Source organism: Mixophyes fleayi, chromosome 4, assembly GCF_038048845.1.
Source record: "Mixophyes fleayi isolate aMixFle1 chromosome 4, aMixFle1.hap1, whole genome shotgun sequence".
Taxonomy (NCBI): Eukaryota; Metazoa; Chordata; class Amphibia; order Anura; family Limnodynastidae; genus Mixophyes; species Mixophyes fleayi.
The window spans coordinates 282440001-282452904 of NC_134405.1; positions in this window are offsets into that span (position 1 = coordinate 282440001).

A 12904-nucleotide genomic window follows, 5' to 3' on the forward strand; every position below is an offset into this window, starting at 1 on the left:
TAGGTTATAGGAAAGGTGTCATGCCTGATATCATATTGATCCCCTAATCATCAGCAGCTGTCCGGTGCAGTCGGCGAAGAGATCGCACATTGCATACTTTAGTTATTGATATTAGGGAATAATCCTTTGTATGATGCTGGCTATAAAAGGAGCAGACCCCCTGGAGAGACGACCCCCATCTTTGGATTCCTTAGATTGAATCAACCTATGATCTGTTTACACTGGACCCACCCAACGTCTGGACCTATAGAAACAATCTACGTCATCTCTATTGTTCAAGTGTAACACTGTACTGTATATAATCATAGCTGCACACACCCTGGCCCTCAGTCAACTCTGACACAGTATTCTAACAGATATACTGTCCATCGGGTCCCGTGGGTGCGCAGCGAGCGCATGCGATTGCATTGGTATGTATTTATCTTTTGGTATTGGCTGTGCTGTACTGTACTGTATCATAATATAATAATGTATTGAATTGTTGACTATTTACATCTGCTAAAATAAATCACTTTGTGCTTTGGAAACACATACAATTAATTGGGCAATGCTTATTTTAAAACGATAAAATTACTTTAATAATTGGGGGCTCGTGAGTTTAGGAGTTACGTTAATGGCAGGTATGCAATGCTCACGGTATTCGGTTCCTCAACAAAGGGTGGATTGACGGACGCGTCGCATGGCAGGAAAGAACGTAATGTGTTCAAGACCTGTGGTTCACTTTGTGTTGAAAGACCGAATGTCCGTTGTTGCATAGACTGAAGGAACGCTAATTGGAATCTAGGGACAAGAAAGAAAAATGTTTCTTTTTATTGTTGTTTTTAAACCGAGTTTTCGCAAAGCGCTACCAATAGATCGCAAGGTTTGCTAATAATTAGTATTGGTAGGCTGTGCGATCTAACCGCATGACAACCATCAGTGCGAATTGGTGAAGCAGCTAGGAGGAATTATGTTGGAAAGGCTGGTTGATTGTATCGACTTTGTTCTCCCAGTTATAATAAACTCAACAGATTTTTCTGGTTTAGCCAGGGCATCGAGGAGCTGATAGCCTTTGGGTCCCACAGTAATAGTTTCTGTGTTAGGAGTCCTTGTCTAAGACAAGAGGAAGCGAGTGGACGCGGCTTGTAGCGAATACATCCACGGCCAGTAAGAGATCTCTAGCGGTAGAGTGATTGTAGCAATTGTTGAAATCAGTATATCTGGGTTCCGCATAGAAGGTTGTGGTAGCCGGGCTATCTAAGACACTGTTCAACATGGGTGCTAAGCATACGCTAGAGATGGCCAATGTACTGCCTAAAGAAGGCCTTAGGGATTCAGCAAGGTTTTGTATGTGTAATAAATATGGTGCATACGCAACGGCTTATTGCAACACAGGGGTCGAGATGACCAAAGAGTGTGTTAGGCCTTTCCCAACAACAGGGAGTTTTAATGCAGAGGTACAAAATAACGTAAAAGATAAAGTACGGTTGATTAAGTCAACGAAAGAGAGAAATGCACATAATCATTGTTTAATATCATGGCAAATGGAAGGTAACACGTGGCAGAGCAGCGAACGCACAGCGGAAGTGAGTGTGGCGAAAAACGTGCGTTCAGCGGAACTAAGCGTACCGGAAACAAGCATTCCGGAAGTGTGTGTTGCTAAGCGTGGCGAACTGAGCGCAAACACGCCCCCGACAAATTCGGTCGGGGCGGGAAGTACAGCCAATACCAAAAATGTGAAAACTGTAACTAGTAACCTGTATGTAATTTTTAAGTAATGTTAAAAGTAATGTTTCAGGACAAAGAAGAGGGACGGCCCCACCAGCAGGGGCAGCGGCTGAAAGTGGTGAGAATAATGTAAAGGTTAACACAGGGGGAGACATCCATTGTACTGCAGCAGCAATTTCAGCACCTAGTTCAGAACATAGTCATTTGGTAGACTTACATCCTGTCTGCACTACAACAGTTCCCAATGGGAAAGCAGACAGAGATGGTGACATTCCCTTAAAACATGTAGCAAAGCATGATACAGGCACTAGATCTGAAACATTTTAAATTTTGTCTGATTTCCCTGATCCTAGGAAAGATTTGACCAAATGTCAGCAGTTTATTAGATATTATGGTAATATGTATGAGCCAACTAATAACGATTGGCGAGTATTATTGAAAACCTGTCTTCCTCTCAATACTGATATACAAAAGTTCATTAAGGATTGTATGTTGGAGGAGGATGAATCCTTAACCGAGGATGATAATCAGGACAATATTAGACAAATAATCACACGGTTGGCCATATATTTCCCAGTGATAGTGGACTGGAGTAAAATTTTTACTATCCAGAAAAAAGATAGTGAAAATGCAACAGACTATTTTTGCAGCGCTCTAATAGAAATGGGCAAATATACTGGGGTACCAGACATAAAAGATAATGTACACTACAGAGAGGTTGCTGTTAAAGTTCTAATGGATGGTCTCAGGGAAAACTTGAAAAGAAGGGTGCAAACTTCATTACCATATTGGAGAGGAAGTACTGTAAGTGTTCTCAGGGAGTCAGCTATAGGACATGATAAAAATAAACAGAAGGAGACACTAATTAATAGGGTAATGATGGTAAGTATCCCAGCACTAGAGGGACTGCACACACGACCACCAGCATACAACCCACATAACAGGAAACCCAGAATAGTGAGATGTTACAATAGCAGAGAAGAAGGACACATTAGGAGAGATTGTAAAAAGGAAAGTGACAATACACATAGGGGTGGGTCACATAGATATCATCCAAGAAGGAATTCACATAGACTAGAAAACTCACACCTGCCCGCACACGTTATAGCAGCAAATGCTGTGCGTGAAAGCAATAATCAACTCGAGAGTTCAGGTCAGACCTGTAATCCTACAACTAGACAAAGTAAAGTAAACCTGTGGTAAGTATTAAGGTGCAAAATGTAGAAAGAAATTTATTTAAAAGGTAATCTTTGTTGATTTTGTTTGTTTGTTCTATGTTGTCACATGTTTGCTTTCCTAAATCGCTGGCCGATGGAAAAGAATGGAAATGTTTGTTTTGTTTGCTGTTTTAAGATAATTATCTTGTTTTTCTTCTCACAGATAAAGGGGACAAAAAAAGGAGTATAGACTTAGTGATTAGAGGGGTGAGATAGAGAAATAGAAGAATTACTCTTGAAAGACTAATTAACAATAGGCAAATGAAACACTCTTTGTTTTAGGCTGCAGTGTCTCATGATAATTTGTTTGGCTGAGAATCATTATCCAACAATGAAGTATATACATACTTGCTCCAAAATATCGTTTATGTATCTCAGATGAGTCATCAACAGTTAATTTTTATATTTCTCTATTATAAGTTAGGAAAGTCCGTTGAAAATGTATGTAGTCAATGTTATACCGAGTTCTTAATGAACAAATGACGGACGACACTGGATTGCACTGTAAAGACCCCCTAGTCAAGTATGGGGAGGGGTCATAGTTAGCAAATAACTAAGGGGAGCAGTGGAATGAATACAGCCATTTCCCCATAGAGTCAGAGTCCAATCCAGCTGTCATTTTGTTGTAAAAATCTCCCTTTCTGCATGTATGTTTGTATTCAAATCTTTATATTCCCATCATTCATTGCTTTCCTATTTCTCATTCTTTACACAAACGCTAGTATCTCTCTCTCTCTCTCTCTCTCTCTCTCTCTCTCTCTCTCTCTCTCTCTCTCTCTCTCTCTGCTCTGGTAGAGAAAAAATCAGACACAGTCTCAACAATGGGGCTAAAACATATTGTTATTTTTTTACATAAGACAAATTCAGAGATACACACACTAGATTGACATGAGTTACAGAAACAGTCAGGGGTTTTGTTTTCATGCGTATAGAAACTGCTGATTTTAAGCAGAAAGGTTCTGTTGTGGAAATATGATTCATGTGTTATAGATTGCATATCTGTTGTTTTTTTTTTTCGTTTTTGTTTTTTTTTTCGTTATTCGTGCCTCCTGTACAAAATTGTGCCTTTATATGGAGGCACAAAGGGTGGATAGGAGATTGCTGGAGATTAGGCATACAGATATGCATCTCTGTATAGAACATTGGAGTAGGATTTTTACCACAAGATACAACATAATGATAACTGTACACGAGGAACTAGATGGACAAGGAAACGTGAGGGTAGTCAGTGGTCTGCGGATAGCAAGTTGTACCACTGCTATAGTGAGGAGGAATGTCCAGGAGTAACGAGGAGGTGGTGAGAGTCAGCGGTCTGCGTATAGCAAGTTGTACCGCTGTCTAGGTGAAGGAATGGAATCCAGGTGAAGGTATCAGGGGAGTCAGTGGTCTGCGTTAGCAAGTTGTACCACTGCTATGTGAGAGGATACTTGAAACTGGTGTCACAGGGAACAGGAGACAGTGGTCTGCATCTAGCAAGTGGTACCACTGCAATATATATGTGAGGAGGAGATGAATGCAATGCAGAATATACACGGGCACACAGAACTTGATCCCACGATGATATGCACAATATAATAATAACTGAGCAGCACTGCACAAATATACAGAGTCACAATAACTATCCAGGCAAATAGGAAACACAGTCAAATGATAGCAATAGTCTCGGTGGATAGGAACTCCGGAGGAGAACAAACTCAGTCCAGCTAGATATGCAATACACAAGCACAGTCAATGAGAAGTATGCATACCGCGGTTCAGGAGAGCAGGCTGTCAGAGAGACGTGCAGGGATACCTGAGCGGCTGAAGGCCGGCAGGAGGAGAGACCACTGGAAGATGGACGCGATAACCAAGTTGGTGCAGCGCACGGTAGGTAGACCAGCAAGAACAAGGCAATACTCAGGAAGCAGTAGTATATGGAACTGGACACCTGGAGAACACGGGAGAGTTGAGGCGGTCTGAAAACCAGTAGCTGAGATGAAAGCAGCGGAGCGCTGACCCGATGAAGACAGGCGAGTTGAAATGAGCAGGCACACTGTAGAAGCACGGAGACAGCGGATAGGAATCAGCTGGCTACAGACACGATGAACACTGGAGAGTTGAGGTGAGCAGGACTCTGTAGAAGCACGGAGACAGCGGATAGGAATCAGCTGGTGCAGTCGCGATGAACACAGGAGAGTTGAAGTGAACAGGATACTGTAGAAGCACGGAGGCAGCGGATAGGAATCAGCTGGAGCAGTCACGATGAACACAGTAGAGTTGAAGTGAACAGGATACTGTAGAAGCACGGAGGCAGCGGCTAGGAATCAGCTGGCTGCAGACACGATGAACACTGGAGAGTTGAGGTGAGCAGGACTCTGTAGAAGCACGGAGGCAGCGGATAGGAATCAGCTGGTGCAGTCACGATGAACACAGGAGAGTTGAAGTGAACAGGATACTGTAGAAGCACGGAGGCAGCGGATAGGAATCAGCTGGAGCAGTCACGATGAACACAGGAGAGTTGAAGTGAACAGGATACTGTAGAAGCACGGAGGCAGCGCATAGGAATCAGCTGGTGTAGTCACGATGAACACAGGAGAGTTGAAGTGGTCTGGAAACCACAAACGAACAACAGGAATCAGCAGGAGCTGAATACACGAGGAAACACAGGAACACCTTCAGAGGCTCATGGGGAATGAGACTCCAAGATCAGGCCACGAGGTATAGACCACAGGTGCTTTAAATAGGGAGTGTTGCCTGATCAGCCAATTAACTAAAAGCAACGGGTACTGAAGGTTTGAAAGGGCTGCACATGCGTAGACCCTCAGGATGGTGGACGGCCACGGTTCCTAAACACACGAGAAACGGCACTCACAGTCCGGTGAGTGACACGAATTGAATAGAATAAGAGTTGGAACTTGATTGAAGTGACTGACAGCTTCGGCCACTAGTCCTTTCCCGCTACCAAAAGATCACTCCTGAGCAGACTCCTAACCTGTCAGTTTTTTTGAAATGTTCTTGACCCCTCGTGAGATGAGATTGTAACTGGGAGGCTAGGTTAGACCTTGAGGGAAGGTAAATAGTGAGACAGCAACCAAGAACGTCCAAAACACTGTTTCCTGAAAGGTCACACTAACTGTCAGGATGTTGGATCGGGAGAGTAAGTTGTGGAGCAGAAATTTCTTAGGCTCAGGTTATTTGACAGACAGGTACCAGATGTAGGCTACTAGCATCACGGCTTCAAGGGTAGCAGAGACACACTGGTGCCCATTCCAGCCACTGCAGAGGGGCCAACACTCAGAGAAGTGTCCAAGGGCACTCATGAGTCTGTTCTGGAAGGCCTCGAATGCAGTTAGTAGCACCTGAGGCAAAGGCTAAGACTGTTGTCCAGCTTGAAGTTGTAGTTTTTCCTGTTTTGTGTTCTGTCATTTCATTCTCTTCTTAGGGCGGTTAATTCTTTTGATTATTAGCAGGTGACAGAGACTGGTTCAGGTAATGATAAGGAGGTATTGGGGAGGAAGAAGTTAGTAGCATAATCGGTCCAGCCAATTACTCTATTCAATTCAGGGGTAAAGGAAAATTTGGAAACCTTGGAGCTTGGAGAAAGTGCGAGGGGCTATTGTCTGAGTAGCATTACGTCCGTAAGTACGGCGACCCCATGGTTAGAAAAGAGATACACCCAGCGATGCCAGTCCAGTAATATTCGGACTTGAGCAGGCATCCTTGAGAATGATTACCATTCTTGGGAGGGTAAGGTTTTAGACCAAACAAAGTGCTGGGCATGCTCACATGTGCCTCATTGATTATATCAAGTAGGATTAGTTCTCTTTCCACTAAATATTCTTGAGGTACCCGAACTATAGGCGGGAGGTCACTAAGGGAAAAAGTAGGACACTTAGGTCCCTTAGTCTGAAGTCTCCCAATGCTTCGCTAGCCGATCACTGTTAAATCTGAGTATTGGGAGACTGGGAAGAATGAACAGACAATAGCCCGCCCACAAGTGTTGATGAAAAGAACTGATGACATTATTAGAAGTGTGTATATTAACGCAGGCTGAAGGAGATTGCATATGACATTATTGATAGACATAGGATGATGCTATTGATGAACATGAAGTGTTTAAATGTATTCTGAGCTTAAAGACATGCGTTGGACAGAAGAACCTGTTAAACTTGAAGAACTGTAGTAGAGAATTCTGTATAACTGATACATGTTCTGTTGTACATTGTACCTTTCCAAATAATGTATTAAGTGTTTTATTGCACCCTTGAAGGGCATACAAAAGGTTATCTCCAAGCTCTAGAAATGTACGGTTTATAGTAAAAGAAGAAATCGTTTAGAGGATTAAGACTCTCTCTTATGATAACTTGTTTAGATCTACAAACAGTGTGGTCATACACCAAGGGGAATTTGTATTACATAACAATGAAACGTGGTACTGAGATCCTGCATATAACATCTTTAAGTTGAAAGTTTATTATAATATCAAAGGGTGGACTGTTGAAGTCGTATAATTGTATGAACGAAAGTATATTGGTTTAATAATGTTTAGCCATGCAAATGCGATTCGTACGCCACGTAGCACGTGGCGTGGTGCGTTCACACGGTAAAATACGCACGCACACACTGGCATTACAACATTTCGTTATTTATATAATTTCATATTGGTTCTGTTACACTGTAATTCAGGAGCAGATAGTATTTGGTTTATTATTAGTCTATATATATATATATATATAGTGATTATATGTACATTGTAGTGTTATTAAAGGTTTAGGTTATAGGAAAGGTGTCATGCCTGATATCATATTGATCCCCTAATCATCAGCAGCTGTCCGGTGCAGTCGGCGAAGAGATCGCACATTGCATACTTTAGTAATTGATATTAGGGAAAAATCCTTTGTATGATGCTGGCTATGAAGGAGCAGACCCCCTGGAGAGACGACCCCCACCTTTGGAATCCTTAGATTGAATCAACCTATGATCTGTTTACACTGGACCCACCCAACGTCTGGACCTATAGAAACAATCTACGTCATCTCTATTGTTCAAGTGTAACACTGTACTGTATATAATCATAGCTGCACACACCCTGGCCCTCAGTCAACTCTGACACAATATTCTAACAGATATACTGTCCATCGGGTCCCGTGGGTGCGCAGCAAATGCAAGTGATTGCATTGGTATGTATTTATCTTTTGGTATTGGCTGTGCTGTACTGTACTGTATCATAATATAATAATGTATTGAATTGTTGACTATTTACATCTGCTAAAATAAATAACTTTGTGCTTTGGAAACACATACAATTGATTGGGCAATGCTTATTTTAAAACGATAAAATTACTTTAATATACTACACTAACAACATACTCATGGGTGCCACCGGGACCTGTAATGCACCAAAGAAAAATGTAAATAGAACACAGACACCATTGTAATCATTACTGTGTTTGAAATAAAAACACCCCAAAACATCCCTCATTCACCCTATTTATTGCTCATTTACAACCAGGGTCTCCATCTGTAATAGACGATCCTAATAGACTGTCCATGCTGCCAGGCAACGATCCTTGCCTGGCAGCATGGACAGACACTTAATGGCAGCCTGGCCATGCTGAAACCTGTAGTGCACCATGGACTAAATGGTTTTATTTTTACTCCTAGTACTTTCAGCTGGGCACATCAAGGGATGGGGGCACATTTTTTGTGGACCCGATCTCCCTGTTGAATCCAACCATGTGCTGACCAACCTGGGGCTGTTTGTCATTATGGCAGTGGGATCCCATGCTGTGGGTTTCACTGCGGGGGGTTTTCCTTCTGACTGGCAAAGTTAAATACTGGTAACAGTAATATTGGGGGGACCCATGATTTTTGTCCTTTAGATTGTGCTAGTACCAGCCTTCACTGGCAGCGCTAGAGTTAGTTAAGCTGTTATGGGGAAGGGATACTTATTTTTTTCACACTTTTTTAACACTTCCATTTTTTTTGTCTGAATTGCTGGTTTAAATTTAATGCTTATGTCAACGTTGTGCCTGTCGACCTAATGAATATGTAGACATTCTGGGGCCGATTCAATTTGGCCATGTTAGTGTAGGAATAATGTGGCGCTAATTGTATCATGGTTAATGCAGTAATTTTAACCTGGACTTTTGCTCGCGGCCCAAGGGCTGCAAACAAAAATCAGCGTAGCGGTAAAATCATACTAACGGTAATACTGCGCATTTTTACCATAGTAATGGTAATAGTGCACAGGCTGCGTTATTCCTAGAATAATGCGGACAAATTGTATCAGCCCCTCTGGCTGTCAACCTTATGGTTTCGACATTTTGCATGTGAAAATGTTCATTGTTAACATTTCCAACCCAACCCATATAATTTACTTAAATCCACATGCAGACACACTAGGCCCTACTCAAATTCATGACTTCAGCGCTGTGAGGCAGACATGCTAACCCCTGTGCCACTATGCTGCCCACAATACCATATGAAGCAAATGATCTGTGCATTTACAGGAAACCCCATTTACATGAATGGGAAATCTCTGTAACTGATCAATTTCCTACTTCTGCTGTGTTTTTTTATTGAAATGCAAAATCACTGAGTGATGTTTAGTGTTCTTTTTTCTCTCTTTTTTTTTTTTAATAATTTTTTATTTTCAATGGTCAATCAAGAAAATACAAACAGAAAAAAAAATAATACCAGGTAACGAACATGGTAAAGCCAAAACAGTAATTACAAAGTATCGAATTCGAAGACAACATTAGGCAAAACATTCAAAATAAAAATAAACAAAGAAAGAAAGTGACCAGTTTTTATATTTTTAGAGAGCGATAGTAAAAGTAGGATACAATAACAAAAGGGATTGTTAGGGAAGGGCAGGGGATGGGGGGACCACAAAGTTAAACACTACGAGTTTTCAGAGGGTAGTTAGGGTATAACGAGCCCTGAGCTGAGAGGGAGGCGTCTAATGAGCGGACTGCGGTCATCGCACATGGGTCAGGTCAGAGAAAGATCAAGTTGGGGGGGAAATGCATTTTCCGCATGTAGCCATGGAGCCCAGACCTGGTTGAAGACATGGCCTCTATCATGGAGGTAGTACGTAATCTCCTCCATGGCAGCCACATGCCAGATCTGCCTTTTAAGGGATGGAGGTGAAGTATGTTTGCAGTTAAGAGCTATAAGTGATTTAGCTGCTGTCAGAATGTGGGCAGTTAACTTCTTGGAGAATTTGTCCAAGTCTTGGGGAGGGTAACACAAAAGAAAAACCCAGGGATCTTTTGGGATGGGGCCTTCAAATAGGGTGTTTAGGAAACTATGGACTGAGTCCCAGAAGGAGGTGATCTTAGGGCAAGTCCACCAAATATGAAGCATTGTGCCCCTATGGCACACAATCTCGCCAACAATAGGGTGAGGAAGAAGGGAACATTCTGTGGAGTCTTGTGGGAGTGTAATACCAACGGTAATAGATTTTGTAAGAGGTCTCCTTCAGTTTGGTTAAGATTGAAAATTTAGCTATCCCCAGTCTCATTTCCTCCCAGGCCTCCTCTTCCGGAAGGGGACCAAGGTCCTTTTCCCACTCTTCCTCATGAGGGTTTGGAGATGGAAGGGCCGAGGTGAGAAGAATACCATACCATTTTTTCTCTTTTTACAGTGCCTGTTTTTTTATAACATATTTTAATTTTTAATTAAAGAACAATGATATTTAAAAGATACAGAAATAAAAGGAACAGAACAGATCATGGATTATTTAATAACATTGTGAAATTGTCTATGCATGAAAATACAATGAAATCTACACATTTCAGCAATACATTTCCTTAGAAGAGAAAATACATTTGCATCATCAGTCTGTATTCATATATTGCTCCACTTTTATTAGTTAAACCAGAACAAATTTAACAAATAATATACCATATACAAACTTCAAACTGTAAAAATTAATGGTGCTTCTTGTCATAGAATAAACCCTAAATCCCAAATACATATTGATAAAACAGATATTATAGAAAGATCCATGTCCCTCTCATCTCATGAATATTGTCCATCACAATCTATGTGATAAGAAAGCCTGCTCATGAAGAAATAAACAAAAGTCACCAGAGTAACGAGTCAATAAAGTTCTACTACCCTTCTGTGGAATTTTCAAGTTGTCTGTATAAATACCATTCTGTGGATTCAAAAACTTTTACCATATGGTTGTTGGTTGCAGAATGCAACTGTTCAATGGATAAACCCCACTTCTTACAAAATTTCAAAACATCCTTTTCAATAGCAGTAAGAATTGCACGTCTGTCAAAATAAAAAAATTGTAGTAAAATATTTTTAACTGCCCCCAAAAAGAATGGAATAGAACATGTCCAATTGTTTAGAAAAACTTCCCTAGCAATTGTAACAATGACCTTGAGTAGTGGTATAACAGATCTACTCTGCTCGCACAAACTCCAATTGTCAAAATTAGAACATAATAAGGCCAAGATTAATTTTTCCAATCGCAGCCTAAAAATGGAATTAATAAATGTAGTAACTTTGTCCCAGGACTTTCAGATTTTCTCACATTCCCATACATTGGGAAAGGAGGTTGCATGAGATTGTTTACACTTAGAGCATCCTCATAATTCCTTAGATATCACAGGCGTTCTTTGGCTGTGAGAAATATACACCTTATTATGGCATTTAAAGTGAACTTTCTGAAGACCTGCATATTGTAATGCTTTCATGGAACCTTCAAAATATTTTAGTAGGTTATCAGAGGACTTCATTTCTAATTCGTCTCTAATTCGTCTCTCTGTCAGCTTTATTTACAACTTCCACAAACTCTGTCTGGGTCAGATTGTAAATTTATTAGAGATGAGCTGTTCGAGTTTGAAAATATCTGACAGATCTGAGATTTAGGGTTTGGTGTAGATACAAAACATGACTCGAATCTTCGCTCCACATTCAGATCTGAAAACAAGGCAAAATGTAATTTCTAGGATATTATGAAACCAAAACGCTTACCGCTGGAATGTTAATTAGATAGTGAACGTGAGTTATTGCACTTCCTTGGTACATGTCTTAGGTACTAATGGGGAATACACACTTGCTAGGCTGGTGTCCCAGTGACTCATCTAGGAATCACTGTGTTTGATTGTTATAATGTACTTCTGACTTTGGCAATTCTGGTTATGTGTTCCAGGGTGAAATGCATATTGCTTGGAGTGTCTGATAGAGAATACAAGGTAGCCATATATTTTGCATTGATATGTTGACCATTTCAATTATGAGCTGCAGCTGAAAACAATGTGGGATTGCATAAGAAGTTAGGTAACTACATGGTTTTTTTTAATATCTGTCTTTTCTGTTGTATGTGGTTGTCTTGACAAAGGTCCAAATTTAGCACAGATACGTTGAATTATAATGTGAAATATGGAATTGAATTACAAGAAAATGAAAGCAGAAATTGTGATGATATATTTTAGTAAACTGCCATGCATTTTTGCAGCAACTCTTTAACTAATTTTAGCTAGCCAGCACGCAGTAGAGTTTGACCAAAATAAGTGAAAATTTTGACAGTTGAGTAGAGATCAATACAAAATAGACTGCAAATGAAAATGCTATAAATAGTAATATAGGAGATCAAAATCACATTATTTTGCCAATTTTCAAAAAAAATGTAAAATCCAGATCCAAAACCGAAACCTTTCAGGATTTTTGGACAAAACCTGTAACAAAACCAAAACTCGAAGACGTTTCAGAACCAACAACTGCCAAACATAGGGGTCAGCGTACATCTCTGATTTTAATAATATGATGTGTTTGATCACCGCTAACCTGCCTACCAAAAACAAGGGAAGAAAAGTCCAATTGTCTGATAGTTTTGAAATTTTTACAATCACTGGAATAAACTGGTTCTATATAAGCCATTTATATTTTTGCTTGGTCTCTCCAATGTAAATTCCCTCAGGGCACCTTGTACACAGTATCATGTACACCACATTGGAGGATGTACATGAGAATGTGTC